This window comes from Leptodactylus fuscus, chromosome 2 (genome assembly GCF_031893055.1).
Source record: "Leptodactylus fuscus isolate aLepFus1 chromosome 2, aLepFus1.hap2, whole genome shotgun sequence".
Taxonomy (NCBI): Eukaryota; Metazoa; Chordata; class Amphibia; order Anura; family Leptodactylidae; genus Leptodactylus; species Leptodactylus fuscus.
This window is the reverse complement of record NC_134266.1, coordinates 87,894,226-87,910,506: the sequence shown is the minus strand read 5'-3', so window position 1 is coordinate 87,910,506 and position 16,281 is coordinate 87,894,226. Positions and strand designations below refer to the sequence as shown.

At 39.7% G+C, this 16,281-nt stretch overlaps 1 protein-coding gene across 3 annotated transcripts in view; it reads right to left on the bottom strand.

Annotated features, from left to right (window-relative positions):
• The window catches only part of NGF (nerve growth factor), a 65,692-nt gene extending 49,748 nt beyond the window's left edge, over nt 1-15,944 (bottom strand). For 2 of the 3 annotated variants that reach the window (XM_075262670.1, XM_075262671.1), the window contains exon 1: nt 15,573-15,944. The gene's annotated coding sequence lies outside the window, so the exon portion shown is untranslated. Of the gene's footprint in view, nt 1-11,263; nt 11,452-15,572 lie in introns of those variants that run through there. The other variant, XM_075262672.1, reaches the window with a different exon arrangement.
• Between the last annotated feature and the right edge of the window lie 337 nt (nt 15,945-16,281).

Below are 16,281 nucleotides of genomic sequence, written 5' to 3'. Positions count from 1 at the left end.
ATGCATTGGCCAGCACTGATTGGCCAGAGTACGGAATTCGGCCAATCAGCGCTGGCCAATGCATCCCTATGGGAAAAAGTTTATCTCACAAAAATCACAATTACACACCCGATAGAGCCCCAAAAAGTTATTTTTAATAACATTCCCCCCTAAATAAAGGTTATCCCTAGCTATCCCTGCCTGTACAGCTATCCCTGTCTCATAGTCACAAAGTTCACATTCTCATATGACCCGGATTTGAAATCCACTATTCGTCTAAAATGGAGGTCACCTGATTTCGGCAGCCAATGACTTTTTCCAATTTTTTTCAATGCCCCCAGTGTCGTAGTTCCTGTCCCACCTCCCCTGCGCTGTTATTGGTGCAAAAAAGGCGCCAGGGAAGGTGGGAGGGGAATCGAATTTTGGCGCACTTTACCACGTGGTGTTCGATTCGATTCGAACATGGCGAACACCCTGATATCCGATCGAACATGTGTTCGATAGAACACTGTTCGCTCATCTCTAATGCTAATATGAAGAATGAAGCAGGTTAGCTAAAAGTATTGCATGTGTAAATACAAAATGTAAATTTCCATCCTCCACATAAATGAAAACACATTTATACTTTTTTTTTCCCTCTAGTCTTTGCAATTCATGAAACACATGGTCTGCTTACTAGTGACTTTTTTTTTTTTGTTATGTTTTTTCTATAGCCCACGATATGATGGTCAGTCATGGAGTACAAGTTACAATCTTGCACTTTACCTTGCACCAGAAGAGGTCAGTGTTGCTCTTGATGAACAAGACCAAATATTACAAAGTCAAAAAGCCAAATAATCAAAAATAAGTCTAAACTTGCCGCATGGAAATTAAATACATTTTACATTCCTGCCATAAACTAGTTACATTCTTGATAAAAAAAGACACTGTCACCTTATCAGGGAATATGAGCATTAGTAGTCTACCAATGTATCATTCCGAAAAACCAAAAACAAATAAATAAATAATAAAACGTCAAATACTGTCCCTTCAAATAATAAAATAAAAAGTACCATAAAGAAGCCAGAAATCAAATTAGATATACAAGTCCATTCTTTTCTGGATTCTATACTTGAGGCAAAACATATTAGAAAAACATTTTTAGACCTGGGCCCCACGGGCCGGAAACGCCGCGATTTGCCCACAGTGGAAACGCAGTATCTGCAAAGTGGATAGGATTCATGCAAATCCCATGCCTACTTTGTGTTTCAAACCGCAGCATGTACATGCAGCGATTTCCAAAACTAGTGCGGATTTGGAAATTGCAGCATGTCAGTTATATCTATGAAAACGTTGGCGGCTTTCCCGTAGATATAATTGTAACAGAAAGTCCGTCGAGGAAAACTCAGGAAAACCTTCTGTTCAAAGCGCTGTGGGAAGAATCGCGATGCGTTCTCACCACTTTTTTTACCGCAGTGCTTTAGCGCTGTGGATCGTTCCATGGGGCCTTAGCCTTAGGCTAAGACCCCACATAGCACTGTTTTGGAAATCGCAGCATTTCTGCAATGTGGGGCCTTAGCTTTAGGATCAAACATTACTACAACCACTGGACAAACTACAGAATCACCAATTTCAGAGAATGTTCACAAAATGATCACAGAATGTTCACACAAATCACAGATATGACATGAAACAATGTGTAACATACCTCAAATAAATACCTTCAAAATTTCTTAATAATTTGAGTTAAGGCATATGGTTTTTCCCGATTAAGTGAAGGGGAAATTATAAAAGCTCAAAATCAGCAACTAAAAAAATCCTAAACATAATAATTAGTTTTCCAAACTCTTCTTTCATGATATTCAGAATTATTCAAGGCATTGGTTAAAGATGACCAATTTTAACATCAAGTTGGTTCTAACTTCCTTAAGGTCTGATTGATAGAACAGTTTTATAGGACACGGCTCTGTCATGATCCCTTTTTATTCCCATTATACTGTACAGTTTCAGATCCAGTATGACATCAAGTTCATATGGCTTTGCCACTCTTTGAGCTATGTTGTGATGTATGTCTGCTTGATAGATATTTATATTGTTATTGTTGATTATTCCACCTAAGCATTGACTATTGGGGTAATAATTGTCAATTACTCTGGTCCTTACTGGGAATCGTATCTCCATATCATAAGTTAATGGGAAATAAACGTTCTTTCAGTCTTAGCATGTTTCACTTCACAGGCAACAAATTTTCCTATATTATCAATTTGACTGGCTAGCACATATTGGTGATTTCTGTTTCTTCTGATGGTAGATGTGTGTGTGTGTGTGTGTGTGTGTGTGTGGGGTCCGGCTTCAAGTAGTTGAAAACAACTGCTTGTTCCTTTTTTTCTTAGGTAAATATGCTTTCTTCCCTCTTCGACATAGGCCTCGTTCACATCTGTGTTGGTAATATGTTCAAGAGAGTTCTCATGGGGAGCCCCCGAACGGACTACCAAATGCATTGGCAAGCGGTGTGCAGTGAAAGCACATGAACCCCATAGACTATAATTGGCTCCATGTGCTTTCCACACGGTCTCTGCATGAGGCATGAAAGTAGATTGTGAACTACTTTTCTGTCTGCATGTTCCGTGTGGACACCGCGCGGAAAGCACATGGACCTCATTATGGTGTATGGGGTCCGTGTGCTTTCACTGCACACCACTTGCCAATGTGTTCAGTAGTCTGTTCGGGGGTCACCATGCAGACTCCCCTCTAACAGATTACAGATGTGAATGAGGCCTAAGATAGCCAATAGCTAAACAGTATGGCCAGCTTCACTTCTGATTTTTGATTTTTTTAGTTGCATTCAGTATTTACTACCAATAGATTTTCATGCACAGACTCCTATTTCTCTGCATCTTCCATTAAAGAATTGATTGCCTGAATTTGGCTCCATTCATAATGGAGGGGTCATAGTCCCCCGCTCTATTCATCGGTGGTGGTCTGAGTGGTGGGATACCATGTATAGGTGGATAACTTGCTTTTGTGGGAAAACGCCTCTAGGCTAAATCTCCACTTACCAAGCCACAGCGATGTTGTGATTTACAACCATGCAGCGCTTTTTTGAAATTGCAGCATTTTCACTGCAGATATATTTTTTTTTTCAATGTGTGGATGGAATTAGCCAGAATCACATCCACTTTGCAGACACTGTAAATGCTAGTGTTTTCGCAATGTGGGGCTTCGGTATTAAGGTCTGTTTTATATGAGCAACACTCAGACACTAGTGGTTCTCCATAGATCACTGCAGCATTTCATGGTGATTTAAGTTTGGTTTCATAGAACCCCTGGAGGTTTGGGGTGCAATTACAGAAGACTGTAAAAACATGGACATTTATTGCATGGACATTTTAAGTCACTACGGCAAAGTATAACTATATATATATATATATATATATATATATATATATATATATATATATATATATATATATATTACAATAGTACAATATAAATGCTCCAGAAACAGAACCAGACATCAAACATGTTGCCGTTTCCTTTCCAACATGCAGCAGTTTCTGGGTGTATCCTAAATACAATGCGCTCAGCTACTGACAAACATTATCTCTTCTCTGGTGTACAGCTAACCTTAGTCATTGTAAGAAAACAGAAGCCGTAAGATTCAGTTGTCAAGTCACAGAATAGGAAAATGATTGCTTTGTGTTGTTGATAACCAATTTGCAGTAACCACAATGGGACAATTTAAGTGGCTTATTGCAGTGATGGAATGCCCAAAATGACGCATGAAACCACCGACACTGCCCCAAGCTGGATGCATTGTATGGTAGCATCATTTTATACAGACATTAATCACCACAATACAGCAGTTTTACAGTAGGATGATCCCTCTCTATTCAATGGGATGGATAGGAGTTTATATCCAGACTCTCATCAAGCTATCTAGATTTTGCGGTTATTTTCTGAACTCCTTCAGAACTTCCCAGAGGAAATGTATTTATTTAGCGTACTTGTATAGCGTCAGCATATTCTGCAGCACATTACAGATATTATTGGTCACTGTCCCAAATAGGGCTTACAATCTTTGGGAGGAGATTGGAGTACCCCAGGGGCGAACCTGCTCCTTTCGCCGCCCGAGGCGAACTACAGAAAGCCGCCCCCCCCCCCCCCGCCGAGAGGAGGGGGCGGAGTGGAGGGGGCGTGGCGGAGCAGAGGGGGCGTGATGGAGAGGAGGAGGCATGGCGAAGTGCAGGGGGCGGGGCTTAGCGCCGTTCGCCGGCAGACGACCTGCTCTCTGCCTGAGCGTGAGGGGAGGCTGCTGGAGCAGCGCTGCTCCAGCGGCCTCCCCAAACCACCGCTCAGTGCTAAGCCAGTCCAGGACAGCTTGTAACCTAGGGGCCTAGGTAACCAAAAATGCTGCCCTCCCTGAGGCTCTGGCATAGTGCCGCCTGAAACGCTCACTTCAGGTCGCCTCATGGGAGGTGTGGCGCTGGAGTACCTGGAGGAAACCCATGTAAGTATGGGGAGAAGATACAAACTCCTTGCAGATGTTGTACTTAGTCTGATTAAAACCTAAGACTCCAGCAGTGTAAGGCTACAGTGCTAATATAAACCACATGCATGTAGACAATGATGAGAACAAAGTGTTTGTAAGGAGGTCATTCTTAACCTACTTAGTTAAGCAACCTTAGGCAGGGGAGTGAAGATGGCCATATGCAGAGTCCCTGTGCAGCAGCATATAGTGCTGTATAATACACAAGGCAGTCTAGCACATCTGTTACATTACGTGGTCCACATAGTCTTGGAAAGCAGCTACTGTGCCATGAGGACCTGGAAGCCTAGTCCTTGAGTACAGTAGGAAGAGTCACCTATGGGAACAGGAGTGATACATGCCAGTTCATGTATGTAAACTCTGGGTGACTGTAGGTAGGCTCTATCTAGATCACAATTTTATATCCATTTAACAGATGCAAAAAACAAATGTAAAAAACAGACCCAAACAGATCACATTGATCACCATTTGTTGACATAGACATTGAATTTTTTTTTTAAATCCTTTTTTTATATTAATATCCAGTTGGATCGCCATCTGTTTGCACCGGGTTTTGTTTGTTCCATTAAATGGATATAAATAACATGATCTGAATAGATCCTTACTTGTTGAATCTGTACATCACCCTGCAATTTGACTAATATTGACTGTAGATAAGCAAGACAAGTAAAGTTCAGTTCTGGTGTATAAGGGGATGGTATTTCTTCTTACACTCTCTAAACAAGGATTTTGTATGTTATTGATTTGCTAATAAGGTTACAGTACAATATACACATTAAATACTACATTTAGGAAATACAATATACAAATGTCACCTAAACATGTTTGTAATAGGACATGTTTTTACCACAAAATCAGTCTTATGTGATGTGACAGGGTTAATGTCTTACTGATCAGTCCGGTTACTCCATTAAAAAGTAAATTTTAATGTATCAAATCCACATTTACATAAAATTTAAAAAACGCACAAGGTCCTAAAAACCTCCATGTGATGCCAAAAGAAGGCTGACGCATTTCAGAGAACACATACAGTCTCCTTAATCATAGTCCAGGAAGGTCACCCACCCCCTTTGGAAGGGTATTATAAAACGCTATAGTCTATTGTGCTAGTCAGCTGTAGCTGCGACCATTATATTGTGGTATGATTATAGTCAATCATCCAATCATTCTTTGACCATCTTTGGAGTTAACCTGTTCTAAAAACCCATTTGCCTATGACACCATCCATGTGTATTAACATAATTATATATGGCACTCTATACATGTAAACTGTATGATATCCAGGCAATTAAATCAATATAACATTGTACTATACTCAGGGGCGTAACTACCGTAGAGGCAGCAGAGGCAGCTGCCACAGGGCCCGGGCCATTAGGGGGCCCGATGACAGCCGCTACCGCTGCGTTTAAAAAAAAAAAAATAGGCCGTTACGGGCCCTATTCACTTGCCGATCCTGGCTGGGCCGGGATCGGCAAGTGACACCGCGGGCCCCACAAACACTATCATTATACTCGGGGGTCTTTGCAGACCCCCGAGTATAATGATCGGCGGAACCGGAGAGGTAAGGTAAACATAACAAACACTGTTACTTACCTCTCCACGATCCTGCCAGGCCTCCGTCCTACTTTGTCTAACGTCTCTGACGTCACATGAACCCGGCATGCTTCCCGGGTCATGTGACGTCTGACATCATTAAAGAAGGACGTGAGCGGCGGTCGACAGTATAGGAGCCAGTGACAGGTAAGCAACAGTGTTTTTTGTTTTTTTTTTAATGTTTTTTATTCCCCGGGTCTCCGATTATTATACTCTGGGGTCTGAAAAGACCCCAGAGTATAATAATTGTTTATGGGTGTCCACAGAGGGACATAATAGTGTGTGCAGGGGACACTATAGGGGATAATACTGTGTGCAAGGGACACTATTGGGGATAATACTGTGTGCAGGGGTCACTATTGGGGATAATACTGTGTGCAGGGGCCAGTAAGGGACATAATACTGTATGCAGGGGACACTATTGGGGATAATACTGTGTGCAGGGAACACTATTGGGGATAATAATGTGTGCAGGGGCCAGTAAGGGACATAATACTGTGTGCAGGGGCCACTATGGGGGATAATACTGTGTGCAGGGGCCAGTAAGGGACATAATACTGTGTGCAGGGGCCACTAAGGGACATAATACTGTATGCAAGGGCTAGTAAGGGACATAATACTGTGTGCAGGGTTTACTAAGGGACATAATAGAGTGCGGAGGAGGGGGTCGGTCGAGGTCTTCGGCGTCAGTTGGGGGGGGCAGGTCAAAAGTTCGCCACGGGGCCCCGCCATTCCTAGTTACGCCACTGACTATACTAACTGATATAACAATGTCATACATGGCTGGCTCATTGCCATTGCTATAGTACTTGGAACTAGTCGCTGATGAGAACAGACCCACCAATGTCGAGAGCCACTGGTTGTGTACTGTGTTCAGCCCATATAAGAGCAGTATAGGTTATAGTACAAAAGTCAAAGCCCTTTGGAATCCTTGTCCAAAGCAGATAAAAAAGCTAATGTGTCATTTTAAGTGCTTATGTCACTACTTGTCTACAGTTTGACCAGTTCATGACATATGACAATGGGAAGGATGGGAAATACGACTACACAGCTTTATCTTATTTGCTTTGTATAGCCCAGTAGCATATAGTTGACATATATACATACTTATCTGCCAACATTTCTGATATCTAAAGTAGGACACTTAAGATCAGCATGGAAAGAATTACACTTTATATATGGAAATGTCCAGATTTTCTCAGGAATAATCCATCTTTTAGTGTTAGTCTACCGGTATACATTCTAGCTAAACTGCTACATAGGCATGGAAACAAACCTGCTAAAACTGCCATTTGGTGTTCTCTTATTATGGAGGTGGTTTCTGGAATAAGGACCCTTGAAAGAATTGTTACGGTTGAATTTTGATCACATTGAATATATATGGTAGATTTGTTTGCTGAAGAACTACATGTTATACAGTAACATATTACTGTACATTTCACCTGTATGATATGGGCCATTAAACTGAATATACCTGACTTACTCGCACAGTAGAAATCCGCTACTAAGCTGCAACTGAAAACTGCATGCAGTTCTTTGATAAAGTGCCGTGTACACCCAACCTCACAATATACCCACACTTTTAGAGACATTTTATTTCATATATCAATAGTGCAGGTGAGAATAGTACACTTATTTTAATATAATGCATGTTTATTCTCAGTTCCATCCTACAGCTCCATATCAAATCCATAAGCAGCAGTCTATTCAGCTTTAAGCTCTAGGCAATAGAAGTCTATAGAAAGAGGAGGGCAGCTCCTAAAGACAGGGAGACGGAAGAAAGATAAGAGACTAGTCTGCACTCTACAGTGACAGGTGTTATTTTGTCATAAGCTGGATTGTCAGGAGAATCATACAGCTCTGAGAAAAATGACTCACTAGATGCTGTAGACGTTCTTAGGTCTCGTTTGTCCTTCTCCATAGACTTCATTGTAATCTGATGTTTATGTGTATGGGCATAATTGGAGATTGCAGAGAGTGATAAGAGTGGTAACAATGGGAAAAAAGTAGCTAAAGACAGACATGCACTTATTTTTAACTATATTACAAAGTTTAATGCCTTCACCTGTTCTATTGATTTTTTTTAAAAAATTTTTTTTTAAAGTTTAGGTACGCTTTAAACCAAAGTCTGGGATCTTAACCATACTGCAACTACTACTACTGCTGGGTCTCTCAGGGGCCACAACTTGCCCACTAACAAGTTACAGGGTGTGCCAAACCCCATGAGGCAACACAACCTACAGATCCATGGACGTAGCAACTATCGTATCACTACATTTCATGGATCTGGGCCTCCCTCATGTGATTTACAATGAAGAGCATAGCTCCAGCCCAGCAGGACAATTACAGTTGATACTAAACAGGGGATACTGTGTCCTCAAGGACTACAGAAAATTTTTACAGTAGAGATGTTAAAAATAGGAATATTTCAAGGAACTGTTTGTGTGCCCGGTGGTCCTCTCACTCTAAGTATCGACAGGAGAAGGGATCTTACTGTCACTGTCCAGGACAATTGTTTTTCTAATCTATCTTCTGTCTATTGGCTCACAGAAGCCTACTAGGACCTACTGCTATTACACCATTCACAGCAGGTTCTTCTCATTGAACATGTAGCTATAAGTAAACCCTCGTCCTTCCCATTTCCTGGAAACCACTAGGTGGTACGTGGAGTCAGAAACAAATGCCCTCATGTTTTTGGTGGCAAAGCATGGTACTACATTTAGGGAGAATTTCTATTATTGCAGTAGGATACTCTTTTTCCTATGTACACCATTGCCTACATAGTATACATGTTTCAGTAGTGAGTGAAAGGGTTGAGAGTCATACGTTACTTAGAGTTTCTCTCTAAACTCACATTACTAATATTATGACTGTGACAGCATTTCTCTCGGAGGGCTAGTCAGCAGATAATGGGGGAGATTTAAGATTGGCATTTTTTAACACTAGTCTTCATATCCCCAGTATGGGTGGGGGTGGGTTCACCTCATTTATAACTAACCCTTCACTAGGCTGTTCGCCTGGAGTGAAAACTATGTCTACTTCTAGCCTAAGCCCCACCCTAGATCGTCATCGCCATTCCCCTTTTCAAGAAATTTTTGTTACGATTGGTGTATAATAAGCTTCACCTGACAATAGGCATAGAATAATAATAAATCATGTTAATGGTATAGGAGTTACCACTCTCCTAATAGAAATTCTTTGGTAACAATCAGACAGTGAGTTGGTGGTCTTGGGTTTTAAGGTTTCTCTTCTGGAAGAAGCCACACAAGAGGCGTCTAGTTCGCCCTTCTTTTTACATAGACATTAACATGCATGTTAGGTAGAGCCAAATGTGATTAGAAAAGATGAGTAACAGCTAGGTATAAGAACATCCTCTCCAGGTCCCTGACAGGGGTAGGGGGGTCTAGCGGCTGCTTTCATATTCTGCAGCACAGATGCTGCGCAGATGTAGTACATCAGACACACATGGAGAGAAGATAAATCTTTTATAGTCAGTGTGTCACATGGAACATAAATTTGATCTATAAATGTTTAGAAACTCCCAGTACTACTAATGTTAATATGCGGTCTAGTATCAATAATGATTCTAAAGCACTTTAACATTTCCTCCGATTTTTTCTTAAAAACAGCCGAAGAATGATCTTTTAGGTGCTGTTCTTCTGGTTTACAAGATATTGTTTAGGTTAATCTACAGAATGCATATTAGGATTTATCCAAGGTTCATAAAATGATCACGTGACCCAATAAAAAAAATAAAATTGTATGTTTAGATAGTAGGAAAGGTATAGAAGTATACTATCAACAGGGGCAACATGGTAGCTATATTGTAAGCACTGCAGCCTTGCAGTGCTGGAGTCCTGGGTTCAAATCCTGCCAAAGACAACATCTGTAAGGAGTTTGTAAGTTCTCCCCGTGTTTGCATGGATTTCCTCCCATACTCCAAAAACATACCGATAGGGAAAAAAAATGTACATTGTGAGCTCTACATTACTAAAAAAAAAAAAAAAAAAAAAAAAAAAAGGGTACTATTGACAAAGTCCCCAATTTACATGGTTACAGGGGGAAGGGTATATCCAAACAAGGCAGATTTTTTTTTTTTTTGTTCAGATCATTTGATAAACCTTTGATGAATCATAATAATATATTCATTCTGTATATTAATGGGACTATATCTTGTAAATGAGAATAACAGCAGCTTGAACCTGAATAATAATAATAATAATAATAATAATAATAATAATAAATCTTCTGCTCCATGCCTAGTTCTTAAAATAGTCTATCTTTAACCTTACATGTTTATTTGTAACTGAGAAAAAAAAAGTCATGGACTCATGAACAATTAATATGTGCATATTTAAATAAATACAAAAAAATAAATAAAAATTATATATATATACACACACACACACACACACACACACACACACACACACACAGGATACGTCCTAACCTTGGTTCAAGAAATCAATGTGCAACATAAAATCAATTGCAACTAAATTAAATGCGAGAGCTAGTCAATATTCAGCTTCAAAGTTCAAAGTCCATTATTGTGAAATCCAAACTATACATTTTATCATTTCTTACTGAAATATCCCCTTTAACAAAAGAACAAAAAAGTATCCCCCTCCCTCCATTAGCTTAGATGGTCTTGGAAACTGTAGAAAATTAGTCAGACTTTTGGTGTTCATTCAAAAATGGAAAGGAATTATCTGTATTACCCGATAGAAATTCTACAATAGATTCCTACTGAGAACTCAATAACTGGTATTAGTACGGTATATTTGATCGTAAGCTCTTTTGTGTCAGCCACTACAGAGTGGTCTAGTTCCATGAAAAATAAGGGCAAAACATGACATATGCAAAAGAGGTGTAAAAATAAAGGTCCCCTGACAAGGAGGGGTTGACCTGTGTGTTCTCTTTGTGTAGGGTTGCGCAAGATGCTATAAACTTATGTCCCATATACGGTTCGATTAACAGCTTCTAAGTACAAGGAAAGTTACTCATTAATGTGATGTGATCTAAAAACCTATATTTTGAGGTTCAGCACCTTAGAGAGTGTACGCACATCAGAGACATATAAAACTGGAATTCATCATATATCTGTGGTCATGTATGGAAGGGAAGCTCATGAAACACATTGTAGGATCAGTAATGTACACCTACCAGAAGTAGGCAGAAATCCATAGGTTGTAAAGATCCATTTAATGCTTGGTCTACTTAATCCACTGTCTTCAGCCTGAAACAACTCTAAAAACTTCTGATGAGTTGCATCTCCAAGTCTCCCCAGATAACAAAAAAGAAACTCTGAAAGGGTAGATGCCTCATACTGCAGACATCCATGGATCTTCTCTAGAACCTCTTATGAGCAGATGAATGTTACCAGACATGGGAGTCCTCCAGACATTGAAGACCAGACGCCATTGGTGATAATGTCATTCTCTTATGTGTTCTCCCATGTAACTGATAAAAGGGGAGGTAACATCTAAAGGGTTGGGTTTTATCAACTGAGACATCCTCTTAAGATTTAGGGTTAAGAAAAGAGGAGGGTTCTAGCATAACATAAAATGGCCTTTACACCTATATATTTTGCTTTGTGGATATCTTTTATCAAGCAGTACATTTGTGAGAAATGGAGTATGTTATATCTCTTGTATTACTAACAGTGTTAATACTCACAAGCGGGTGACCGAAAGGACAGATCCTTATATAATGGGTAGAGAATGTAAAATATAATTTTATATGGGTAATCTACAGTATAAACCATCTAAACATTGTAATATGTAACATCACTTCATGTCAATCGTTAAAAAGTACAATGTTATTAAACCAATGACCCTCTCTTAGAAAATACCACCCCCTTATTCCGACCAGATTTCCCGAGACAAATTTTCCCATCCGTCATATTCATACATACTGACCATCTTCTTGGATAACCATCCTCTACTAGCCCACTTTGCAATGCAATTTTTGGGAGGTCACGTACTATGGTAAGACCCCTCACCCACAACAAGTTTTCAATGCAACTTTAGATGTTTCACTGTACAAATGTAAATTTTAAGGTCTTTCCAACAGTTGACTTTGTATACAAGTTCTTATTTTAGTATTTTCCAAGCAGCACACATGTTCATCCCATGCTTGGTGAACCACCATGATACAGGCCTTCTTGTCATGTCCGTGGAGGTCATTTCTCAAATCGTTTCATTATGACAAAGGGGATTTCTATAGAATCTGGATTTATATAAATCATGATTTTACAAAATATTATAGAATTATGATGTCGGATATTTTACAGAAATTAAATATATGCAATATTTCAGTTTCTCCATTATCATCTATTGAATATTGTGTTGAGTTAGCGAATTGTAAAGAGATTATTATAGGAGCTGGAACAGTTGCACATATAATCCAACATTTAATCATAAATGTAAACCAGACTATTGTAGATATTAATATGTCATCCATTAACGTTTTAGAACTTGGGGATAAAGGACAATCAGATTTATACATTCGATAATCCCTTAACACATCTGTAGGCAGCTACCAGCAGATAATCCCGAGAAGAATTTCTCATTTTATAGGTACACTATTGTCCAAAACAGCTGAAACTACAGACAAAAAAGAAGTGCAAACAGTAAGAACATCGATTAAGGGCTCAGTCCAGCTGTACTCTCCTGAAGTCAGGAAGCCATCTATTTTTCCCTTTTTTAGACAGGAACTCGCGAAGTATGCTCCAGGGTATTTTTAACTGCTTCTGGATACAAGGTGATTAATCCCACAGGCAAAATTCACCCATGTCTTAAAACAGAAATACATAGAATAACTAGGAGGAATTTATCTATCCATCTACGCCAGTTTTCTGGTTTAGTGGGATGATATTGTGGCGTCCATTTGGCGCGAGGCCCTATCTTGCTCCAAACGTGCACCAAAACCCCCATTCTTGCCATCTTGTGTGAATGTGTGCAAAACAGGACTGGCCAGGGATGCCTCAGCCCTATATTAAATATAATTTGCACAATTTTTTTGGCATGGGCTATAATGGAAATCTACGCTAGTTGGGAACTCCATCCTGACAGCCTATGAGCCTTTCCATAAATCAGACATGGCCTGCGCCTGTCAGGGCCTTTATTAAAATCTTCATAAATCTACATGTTCTATAATATACTGAGCTGTGCCCAATACCAAATCAACTCTGCTACATATGCTGTGACTATAGATTTAGAATATGACAGTAATGTTTGTACTAAAGTGTACTATACAACTTCACCATTCGGTAAACCTTATATTTTATTTGTTTAGGTAACGTATAAATTATATACAAGCAACAATATCAATAAATTCTATGTAATCATATGCCAGCCATAGCACTACAAACTCCTAATGTTCACATCACTCACACTATACAATACTGAACATAATTTATGCATTCATTTGGATTGAGGGAGCTCATAGCCTTGCTGACAGATGTTGTGTTATGCCTGGCAAAGTCAGAGTTAATAACTATTGGCAAGATTTACAGGGTTAGTATGGGAACGATCCAATCCCCCAAGCTGTCTCTGTTACTCTTGTCTGCAACAGATTCATATTTAAAAAAAAAAAATGAAAAGGACGCAGTGATATGTGCCTTTGGCATCAACAGAAGAGCTATTTGCAGGCATGTGTTGTATACAATCGGCACACTTGCTGAGCAGACTACTACACCACAGATCCCTTATTATAGAAATAAGCTCCAGACTGCCAGCATATTTATTTTATACCATCCTTTTGTTTCATCTGACCCATAGCTCTCTGAAGCCCATGCTATTCCACACACATGTTATATAGTAGGCTTCATAGAAACACTCAATACCAACACTTTAAAGGGAAACTACACCCCTAGAAAACATAGAATAGCTATCAGACTCATTCACATTATCTCTTGTACAACGCATTTCCAGCATTTTAGGGGAGGAGAGCATTTTTATGATGGAACATCTAAAACGTGTGCTTTTTTCCACCATTTTCAAGTTCTATAGAGAATTCTATACTGTGACTATATTGTGTTTTAAAAAAAACAAGCAATTAAGCATCGTATGTAATGCATTCTATAGTTCCCAATAGACTTTAAAGTGACATCTGGCTACTAAAAAAAAAGCTACAACAATACACTATGGGGGAATTTATCAAACTCAACATTCCAGAATTCTGGTGCAAAAAGGTTGCAAAGTAAAGATTTGCACAAAAATTTGTATTTTTTTCACCATTCCCCCCAGTGGGTGGTAAAGTGGGACTGGTTTGCCTAAAGGCACTTCAGACTTTTTTTTTTTTTTTAATTAAAGGCACAAAATTCTTACAATCTCTCTGCAGCGAGTTGTTGTTGTAGAAAGTGGGTACCATCTTAGGACGTAAGTTTCTGACCAATGTTTTGATAAATGTACCCCTAAATGTGAACACTAACAGCAGCAGCAAAATGGTATTTTGCAGTAAACATCCTAAAACCTGAATGACAAGTTGCTATTTTCCAAATGTGTACACTTTCCATGTTTATGTGGTTATTTAGTCCAGGGAGAGCGTTACCTAGTTCTTGGTGTGTAGACTAAAGCTGGCAGACTTTACATTGACTAATACTCTGCGAGGTTTAACTTAATTCGCTTTAATGCGTGAAAACACCCAATATTTATCCTGTAAGAAGTTACTTTTCGATCCACCAGCTTTGCAGGCTGTACGCTGGCAACCAAAGAAGATTACGGAGAGTAGGAACCACTTAATAGCCTGCTCTTCTTAACTCTTGAGGGAGTTGTGATGTACAGGACTACTCTTTGATCTGTGCCCTTATGCCAGGGGAATTGACTGTAATCACTGACTTCCATACAGACTTTACAGGGTTAATAATGCACACAAATATTGTAAGAGCACCAGAGACAGCGAACCTGCACCACACCTTATTTATGGGACATGCAACAGGCAGAAACCTACCCAATATAAAACTAGGCTAAAATATAATATCAGACGGATTAAAGTTTAGGTGAAAGGGCACCTGCTGCAAAAGGGGATGTGTTCAGGGGCTTAGGTTGTTCCCAAAATTAACAGCTTTGTCATTTGTTGCTCTCAATATGTCCTACCTGTGCTAGCAGATAAACTTACTGCTTTAGTTATGGAAGGGACCTGAACAATATAGAGTTAAATGACAAATCCAGCATTACTACATCAGTATGTGCACGCAGAACCTTCAGGGAAAAGAATGCATGAAATGTTTTAATATGGGACTTCTGTCTCTAGATCTTCTTGTCATAGGTTATGCTTAAGGTTTACAATCAAAGGAGCTTTAAATAGCTTCAGCATTAGGGATTTCTGAACCTGACTTTAGATAAGAAGAGAGGAACATTGAGAATCACTGCAGAAATGTAAAGTAAGGCTAAACTTCAGGATTCCCCATAGAAAAGTTTATGTAATAAGGAAGCTGCCAGGAGATTGGAGCATGCAGCTTGATCCTCACCTGTGCTTGGGTAGATGTGACAGTCACAAGCTTGCGAAATCCTGGATGATCCAGTTGTCTCTTAGCCTCTCACAGCACAGTCCACAAAGTGCTTTGAAACCCAGCTGAGCCATTCACATGTCTGTCCTCTCATTCACTGGTTTCAGGAGTTGTGAGCTGGAGATCTAAAGCTGACTCATAAGGCAGGACTGTTCTTCAAGGTCCTAGTGCCTTTCTGACATAAACCAGGTGTGTTTCACATTCTTCCCTTCTATTCCTCTCTGTTCAGCCAGTGCAGGAATACTCCAAATTCAATTTAGAAGATATTTACGGAATGGAAATAGATAGATTTTGCGCATAAACATTCAGATCTCGAATGCATCCTCTTGTCGTCTGCAGAAGAACAGCTGATAATAACCCCCTATAGTCATTGCGGAGTTTAACTGGGATTACGTCTGAACCTATCAGCTTCATCCCAGCAGTGGCGTTTTCAAATAATCGCCACTCACAATGGCTTAACCCTTCCGCTCCTGCAGGGTCTTATCAAGAATAATCCCAGGACAGCGAAATAATTATTCCTGAATGAATTTCTGCTGATATGTCAGCGTGGGATCGTCCTTGAGGCAGCTGAGAGCAGATTTATTCTCAGAATATCCGAATATCTTCTAATAACGTAAAGGACTTTCCATCAACGAGTTGCGATAGACACATTTGACGTTCTGCCATGATG